This window comes from Nerophis lumbriciformis, linkage group LG13 (assembly GCF_033978685.3).
Source record: "Nerophis lumbriciformis linkage group LG13, RoL_Nlum_v2.1, whole genome shotgun sequence".
Classification (NCBI taxonomy): Eukaryota; Metazoa; Chordata; class Actinopteri; order Syngnathiformes; family Syngnathidae; genus Nerophis; species Nerophis lumbriciformis.
In genome coordinates, this window is record NC_084560.2 from 30,035,537 (window position 1) to 30,042,920 (window position 7,384).

At 37.7% G+C, this 7,384-nt stretch overlaps 1 protein-coding gene across 4 annotated transcripts in view; it reads left to right on the plus strand.

Moving 5' to 3' along the window:
* The window catches only part of sytl5 (synaptotagmin-like 5), an 83,043-nt gene that overhangs the window by 302 nt on the left and 75,357 nt on the right, over window positions 1-7,384 (plus strand). For 3 of the 4 annotated variants that reach the window (XM_061971098.2, XM_061971100.2, XM_061971101.2), the window contains exons 2-3: window positions 730-782; window positions 3,112-3,322. The gene's annotated coding sequence lies outside the window, so the exon portion shown is untranslated. The remainder of the gene's footprint in view (window positions 1-729; window positions 783-3,111; window positions 3,323-7,384) is intronic. The other variant, XM_061971099.2, reaches the window with a different exon arrangement.

The window sequence follows — 7,384 nt, forward strand, 5'->3', positions numbered from 1 at the left end:
CATATCATTTCTCTTTACATCATGTCCGAAAAGGAGTAGGAAGAAGCAACGCTTATTTAATCCTACCCTTTTCCCACTTCAGAGCGTTTGCAAATATATACATTCATTTACTGACCTTTTTATAGTAATATGACATCCGCGAATGAGTAATACAACAGTTTTGTAATATGTAATTAATTAAGTCAGTCATTATTGACATACTGAAATGAAGAATGTCTTATTTTCAATAAGGTTGAAAGTATTTCTCATAATTCTTCTTCTTTGTACTTTGTAAGCACGATTAATTTGAACAACCTCTTAAACTGGATCATATCAGTACAATGTTTAACTTCTTTACTTAATCCATTCCATCATTTAATTCCACATACTGATATGCTAAATGTTCTAAGTGTTGAACGTGCATACAAATGTTTTAAATTAGATTTTCCTCTAAGGTTATATTTATCCTCTTTAGTTGAGAAGAATTGTTGTACATTCTTTGGTAGTTTGCTTTATACATAATTTTGGCTGTTTGCAATTTTACCAAATCATCAAACTTTAATATTTTTGACTCAATAAATAAAGTGTTTGTATGTTCTCTATATCCAACATTATGTATCAGTCTAATTTATCTTTTTTGTAACACCGTTAACGAATGTAGCGCACATTTGTAGTTATTTCCCCATATTTCTGCACAATAACTCAGTTTATTTGTGTACATCATTTAAAAATATATTTTCTTCTTTCTAGTATTGACATATTTTTTCCCCTATTCTTGGAAGGATTAGCTTGTGGCGAATGAGGTGAGTTAAACATAATATTTCTGAAAATACATTTTTTAATTTAAATCACACTTTAACACTTAAAAGTTGAATGCATATTCGTGTTATTATTTCAAACTGCTCTTATTCTTTCCTAAATCGCTGGTGTTACTGCTTACCACTAGATGGAGCCAGCGTGCCGTCAGATATTTAATATCTGCAGAACTCTTTCCCCCTGTAGATACTGCCATCCAACCACTTTCTAGTTAAAGAGGCTGTCTGCAACTTGTTCATAGTTACATTTTTTAAACCAAAAAATACAACAAGAACACCATTGGCTAGCGAATAGATATATAGATAGATAGATAGATTGTACTTTATTTATTCCTTCAGCAGAGTTCCCGTAGGAAAATTTAAATTCCAGCAGCAGTGTACAGAATTGAGATCGAATTTAAAAAGTAAATAATGGGGGTATAAATGGAAACGAAATAAAAAAATATTACAATAAGAATAAAAATAAAAAGCAACAATGAGAATAAAAATATAAAAGTAAAATAAGAATATAACAAAAGAAACTAGGCAGTAGTGACCATATGAAAAAGTGTTACCATTAGTGGTTTAACAGAACACATTTGTTATTAAACTGTCTATATTTTTGTTTTTTACTATGTAGGTTTATGTAATTATCCCTCCAATGAGGTGGCGACTTGTGCAGCTAGGATAGACTCCAGCACCCCCCTTTACCCTGGAGGGACAAGCGGTAGGAAATGGATGGATGGATGGATGGAAGTTTATGTAATATATTTAAAATTCCATCCCGAACAAAAATAATTTGTGTTTACGGCTGTCCCTCACTTTGTCTCGTCAACACACAGGTGCAGGGAGCACTACTACTAAAGTAGTCCAAGAAAAGTAACAAACAATTAGCAGTTATGTTGTTGTTATGATAAAATATACATTCAACGACAGCTACCGCTATCTGAATCGCTGTCACTATCACTGGTTCGCAAAGTTTTTTCACCAAGTACCACCTAAGAAAAAATTTGGCTCTCCAAGTACCACCATAATGACCAACATTAAAACACAGTAGCATTGTATGCTTAAGTATTCATCAAAAACATGGCTGAGGTTAAGTATATTTAATATTTTTGGCCACATTACACAGTTTGAACAGTAACACTGTGTTTGAATTAGGGTTGTACGGTATACCGGTATTAGTATAGTCCCGCGATACTAATGAATCATATTCTGTACTATACCGCCTCTGAAAATGATACCAAGTACAGTAGCGTATCTAGTCGATACTACTATGATTACGTCAATATTTTTTGGCATCACAACATCATCTTTCGTTTAAAAAAAAAAAAAGTATATTATGTTTATGACCTCAGGAAATATGTCCCTGGACACATGAGGACTTTGAATATGACCAATGTATGAGCCTGTAACTACTTGGTATCGGATTGATACCCACATTTTTGGTATCATCCAAAACTAATGTAAAGTATCAAACAACAGAAGAATAAATGATTATTACATTTGAACAGTATAAGTATAGACAGAACATGTCAAAAGAGAAACTAAGCAGATATTACCAATAAATGAACAAGTAGATTAATAATTAATTTTCTACCACTTGTCCTTAATAATGTTGACAAAATAATAGAATGGACAATGACACAATATGTTACTGCATATGTCAGCAGACTAATTAGGAGCCTTTGTTTGCTTACTTACTAACAAAAGACAAGTTGTCTTGCACTATTTTATTTAAGGACAAACTTGCAAAAAGAAGCATATATATGTTTAATGTACCGTAAGATTTTTTGTTAAAATAAAGCCAATAATGCAATTTTTTTGTGGTCCCCTTTATTTAGAAAAGTACTGAAAAGTACCGAAAGTTAAAGTTAAAGTACCAATGATTCTCACACACACACACTAGGTGTGGTGAAATTATTCTCTGCATTTGACCCATCACCCTTGATCACCCCCTGGGAGGTGAGGGGAGCAGTGAGCAGCAGCGGTGGCCGCGCCCGGGAATCATTTTTGGTGATTTAACCCCCAATTCCAACCCTTGATGCTGAGTGCCAAGCAGGGAGGTAATGGGTCCCATTTTCTTAGTCTTTGGTATGACCTGAGTCTTTGAGAAATAATTTTAGTACCGGTACCGGTCCCAAAATATTGGTATCGTTACAACACTAGTACCTACTGCCATCTAGAGGAAGAGTATCGAATTGTTCCACGCATTTTACATGCAGAAACAAAAAATCATTATTTGTGTTAAATAAATAATGCCAAAATATGATTATTATTCATTACAATAAGAGCTGAATACATGACAATAATTAGAGGGATTTTTTCCCCCAAGCAGAATCTTTGGGCTTCAATGAGAGACTATGGACACACACTCACCACGCCCCCTCATCCAGGAACACCCTGCCAGTGGGTGTGTGTACTCACACAGTGCCGAGGCGCACCAGCGAGCAGCCCACACACTTGTCACGGATCCCCGGGATTAGCTGGCTCCTCTCCCCGGCCCCCGGAGCTCCCTCACCGGCTTCCCCCTCACCCTCCTTCGGCAGGTAAGACGTCTTTCCCCGCTCTTTCGCTCTCTCTCTGCAGGTCATACAGCACTCAAAGAAAAGGGTAAAAAACACCCTCGTCTTTTTTCCCCCTCACTGACATATGGCAGCAGATTTCAACTAGTTACTCTTCGTTTTGTTGCCTTCAAACAAGATGATGGGCAGGGTGTGATGACGACCATGTAACCAGGAGAGCTCAGTCTCGTCCCCGGTGGGACCGTGTGAAGTTCGGGGGCTTTGCACAGGTGCAATGCAGCAAAAAGCCCGTTTTCTCGTCACGGCAGCTGTGTTGTTGTTAAGGCGAACTCCACTTCACGCACGCTGCAGCCTTCTAGAGCAGTGTTTTTCCACCTTTTTGGAGCCAAGGCACATTTTTGTTCATTGAAAAAAATGCCAAACATAAAGAATGTAAACTCTGTAGTTGATATTGACAGTAAAAAGTCATTGTTGCAATTGTTGGATGTGAATTCAAACCATAAACAAACATGCATCACTATAGCTCTTGTCTCAAAGTAAGTGTCACGACCTGTCACATCACGCCGTGACTTATTTGGAGTCTTTTGGTGTTTTCCTGTGTGTCTTGCACTCCTATTTTGGTAGCTTTTCCTGTTTTGTTTGTATTTTCCCTGTAGCAGTTTCATGTCTTACTTTGAGCGCTATTCCCCGCACCTGCTTTATTTTAGCAATCAAGACTGTTTGACGCTATCCTTCTTTGTGTAGAAATTGTTGATTGTCATGTCATGTACGGATGTACTTTGTGGACGCCGTCTGCTCCACACGCTGTAAGTCTTTGCTGTCGTCCAGCATTCTGTTTTTGTTTACTTTGTAGCCAGTTCAGTTTTAGTTTTCCATAGCCATCCTTAAGCTTCAATGGCTTTTTTAGGGGCACTCGCCTTTTGTTTATTTTTGGTTTAAGCATTTGATACAACGTTTATTTTGAATGAATGAATGAATTAATTTATTCCGGCAGACATATATAGCAACACTTCATCACTCTTTATATTTGACAGACATGCAACGGCACCCACCGAAAAAGTATGTGGGAAAAAAAGCAAGAATGCTTATCCATGTCCCGCACCTAATTTACAATCAACTTTTATGTTGGTTGTATACGTTGGTTATATAGTCCAAGTTTTAACAGCAGATTTGATGGATACATGACAATTTCAGAACAAGAATAACATATGCTGGAAAACACTTTGTCAATAGCATTGAGCGACCATGAGATTAGCTCCATCTTGCCTGGGTATCTTTCGTTTTCTGAAGCCTTGTCTGGTGTGTTATGTCCTTTATTCCACAGTGAGTTCTTTTGCACCTGTGTCCCACAGTTGAGATAGTCCAAACAACTAGTCATGTTTTTGATAGTTTCCCAACAACACATTTTTTACCGCAAGGTTGAACACTCTTAGGCTAGAAGACAGTTTAATTTACAAAGCAATTAGCTACCTGCTGCCACCTACTGATATGGAACAGTTTTACACGGTTACTCTGCCGAGCTCTAGACCGCACCGACACTCAACAATGGTACTTTATTTGCAGATTATAATTACTGCATAAAATATTTTTAACCCAAATAGGTGAAATTACATAATCTCCCATGGCACACCGGTTGAAAAACACTGTTCTAGGGCGTTTATAGGGAAAAGCTTTTGGAAGCATAAACGACAAATAATGAAAAGTTGCAGTGATGTGTGATATTTCACATGTAGAAGGATAGACATATTTCCTATATTTCTTGCAATTTGACAATGTTTTACATCCCATTGTTATACACAAGTAGGGCTCCATTCGGTTCAAGAGTATGTTCAATATCTATTTTGCTGGCAGTTTCTTAAATGTCTCAAGTGCTAAATAAACCAACTTCAATATATAGATTTCAGTATCTGCTGCACTTCAAGCCACAAGAGATGTCAGATGGTATACGTTGTGGTTGTCGCCTATACCAAATACTATTAGTATATAAAAAATTTTTTACAACAGTTTTAAAAATATATATATTTTAGTTGCCTTATTTAGCTGGGACAACCCCTATATGATGCATATTTTATTTGAAATGTATATATATTATAAGTGGGAATCTTCATGCAGCTCACAATTCGATTACGATTCAGGAGCCACGATTCGATTAATGATGCATCTCTAATCCATGTAAATTGATGCCGCAATTGATAAGAAGGTCCTGGGTTCGATCCCCGGGCTCAGGGTCTTTCTGTGTGGAGTTTGCATGTTCTCCCCGTGACTGCGTGGGTTCCCTCCGGCTACTCCGGCTTCCTCCCAACTCCAAAGACATGCACCTGGGGATAGGTTGATTGGCAACACTAAATTGGCTCTAGTGTGTGAATGTGAGTGTGAATGTTGTCTGTCTATCTGTGTTGGCCCTGCGATGAGGTGGCGACTTGTGCAGGGTGTACACCGCCTTCCGCCCGAATGCAGCTGGGATAGGTTCCAATCATAAATTGATCAATGAAATATAAAACATATAATGTACACTATACAGGAGTAGAAAAATATATTAGACATGTCCTCCATGAGTAGCAAAAAATATTATAAATATCCCTCAGTGTGATGCATATTTGTAAATTCATAAACAAATATACCGTACATACATGATAAAGAAAAAGGATAGAAATTAAATAAAATGTAAAATACTAAATAAAAGTACTGCGACTTGTCCAGGGTGTATCCCGCCTTCCGCCCAAATGCAAATGGGATAGGCTCCAGCCACCCCAACGACCCCGTGAGGGACAAGTGGTAGAAAATGGATGAATGGTTGGATATTTAAAAGGGGAGACATTCCTTAATTATCAAACAAAATATTTAAAAAAATACTCTGAGTAGGACAAAACATTAGACACATCCCTCAGTAAGATGCAAATTTTAAATAAATAATGTATAAGTAAACTCCATTCATGGTTTAAAAAAAATTAATCCACAAACTACAAAGGTTAGACAAAATAAATGTATGCTTGTATGTATGTATGTATGTATATATGTATATGTATGTATATATGTATGTATGTATGTATGTATGTATATGTATGTATATATATGGGCATCACGGTGGCACAGGGGTTAGTGAATGTGCCTCACAATACGAAGGTAGTCCCGAGTTTGCATGTTCTCCTCGTGACTGCGTGGATTCCCTCCGGGTACTCCGGCTTCCTCCCACCTCCAAAGACATGCACCTGGGGATAGGTTGATTGACAACACTAAATTGGCCCTAGTGTGTGAATGTGAGTGTGAATGTTGTCTGTCTATCTGTGTTGGCCCTGCGATGAGGTGGCGACTTGTCCAGGGTTTACCCCGCCTTCCACCCGAATGCAGCTGAGATAGGCTCCAGCACCCCCCGCGACCCCAAAAGGGACAAGCGGTAGAAAATGGATGGCTGGATGTATGTATATGCATATATATATATATATATATATATATATATATATATATATATACACAGGTAAAAGCCAGTAAATTAGAATATTTTGAAAAACTTGATTTATTTCAGTAATTGCATTCAAAAGGTGTAACTTGTACATTATATTTATTCATTGCACACAGACTGATGCATTCAAATGTTTATTTCATTTAATTTTGATGATTTGAAGTGGCAACAAATGAAAATCCAAAATTCCGTGTGTCACAAAATTAGAATATTACTTAAGGCTAATACAAAAAAGGGATTTTTAGAAATGTTGGCCAACTGAAAAGTATGAAAATGAAAAATATGAGCACGTACAATACTCAATACTTGGTTGGAGCTCCTTTTGCCTCAATTACTGCGTTAATGCGGCGTGGCATGGAGTCGATGAGTTTCTGGCACTGCTCAGGTGTTATGAGAGCCCAGGTTGCTCTGATAGTGGCCTTCAACTCTTCTGCGTTTTTGGGTCTGGCATTCTGCATCTTCCTTTTCACAATACCCCACAGATTTTCTATGGGGCTAAGGTCAGGGGAGTTGGCGGGCCAATTTAGAACAGAAATACCATGGTCCGTAAACCAGGCACGGGTAGATTTTGCGCTGTGTGCAGGCGCCAAGTCCTGTTGGAACTTGAAATCTCCATCTCCATAGAG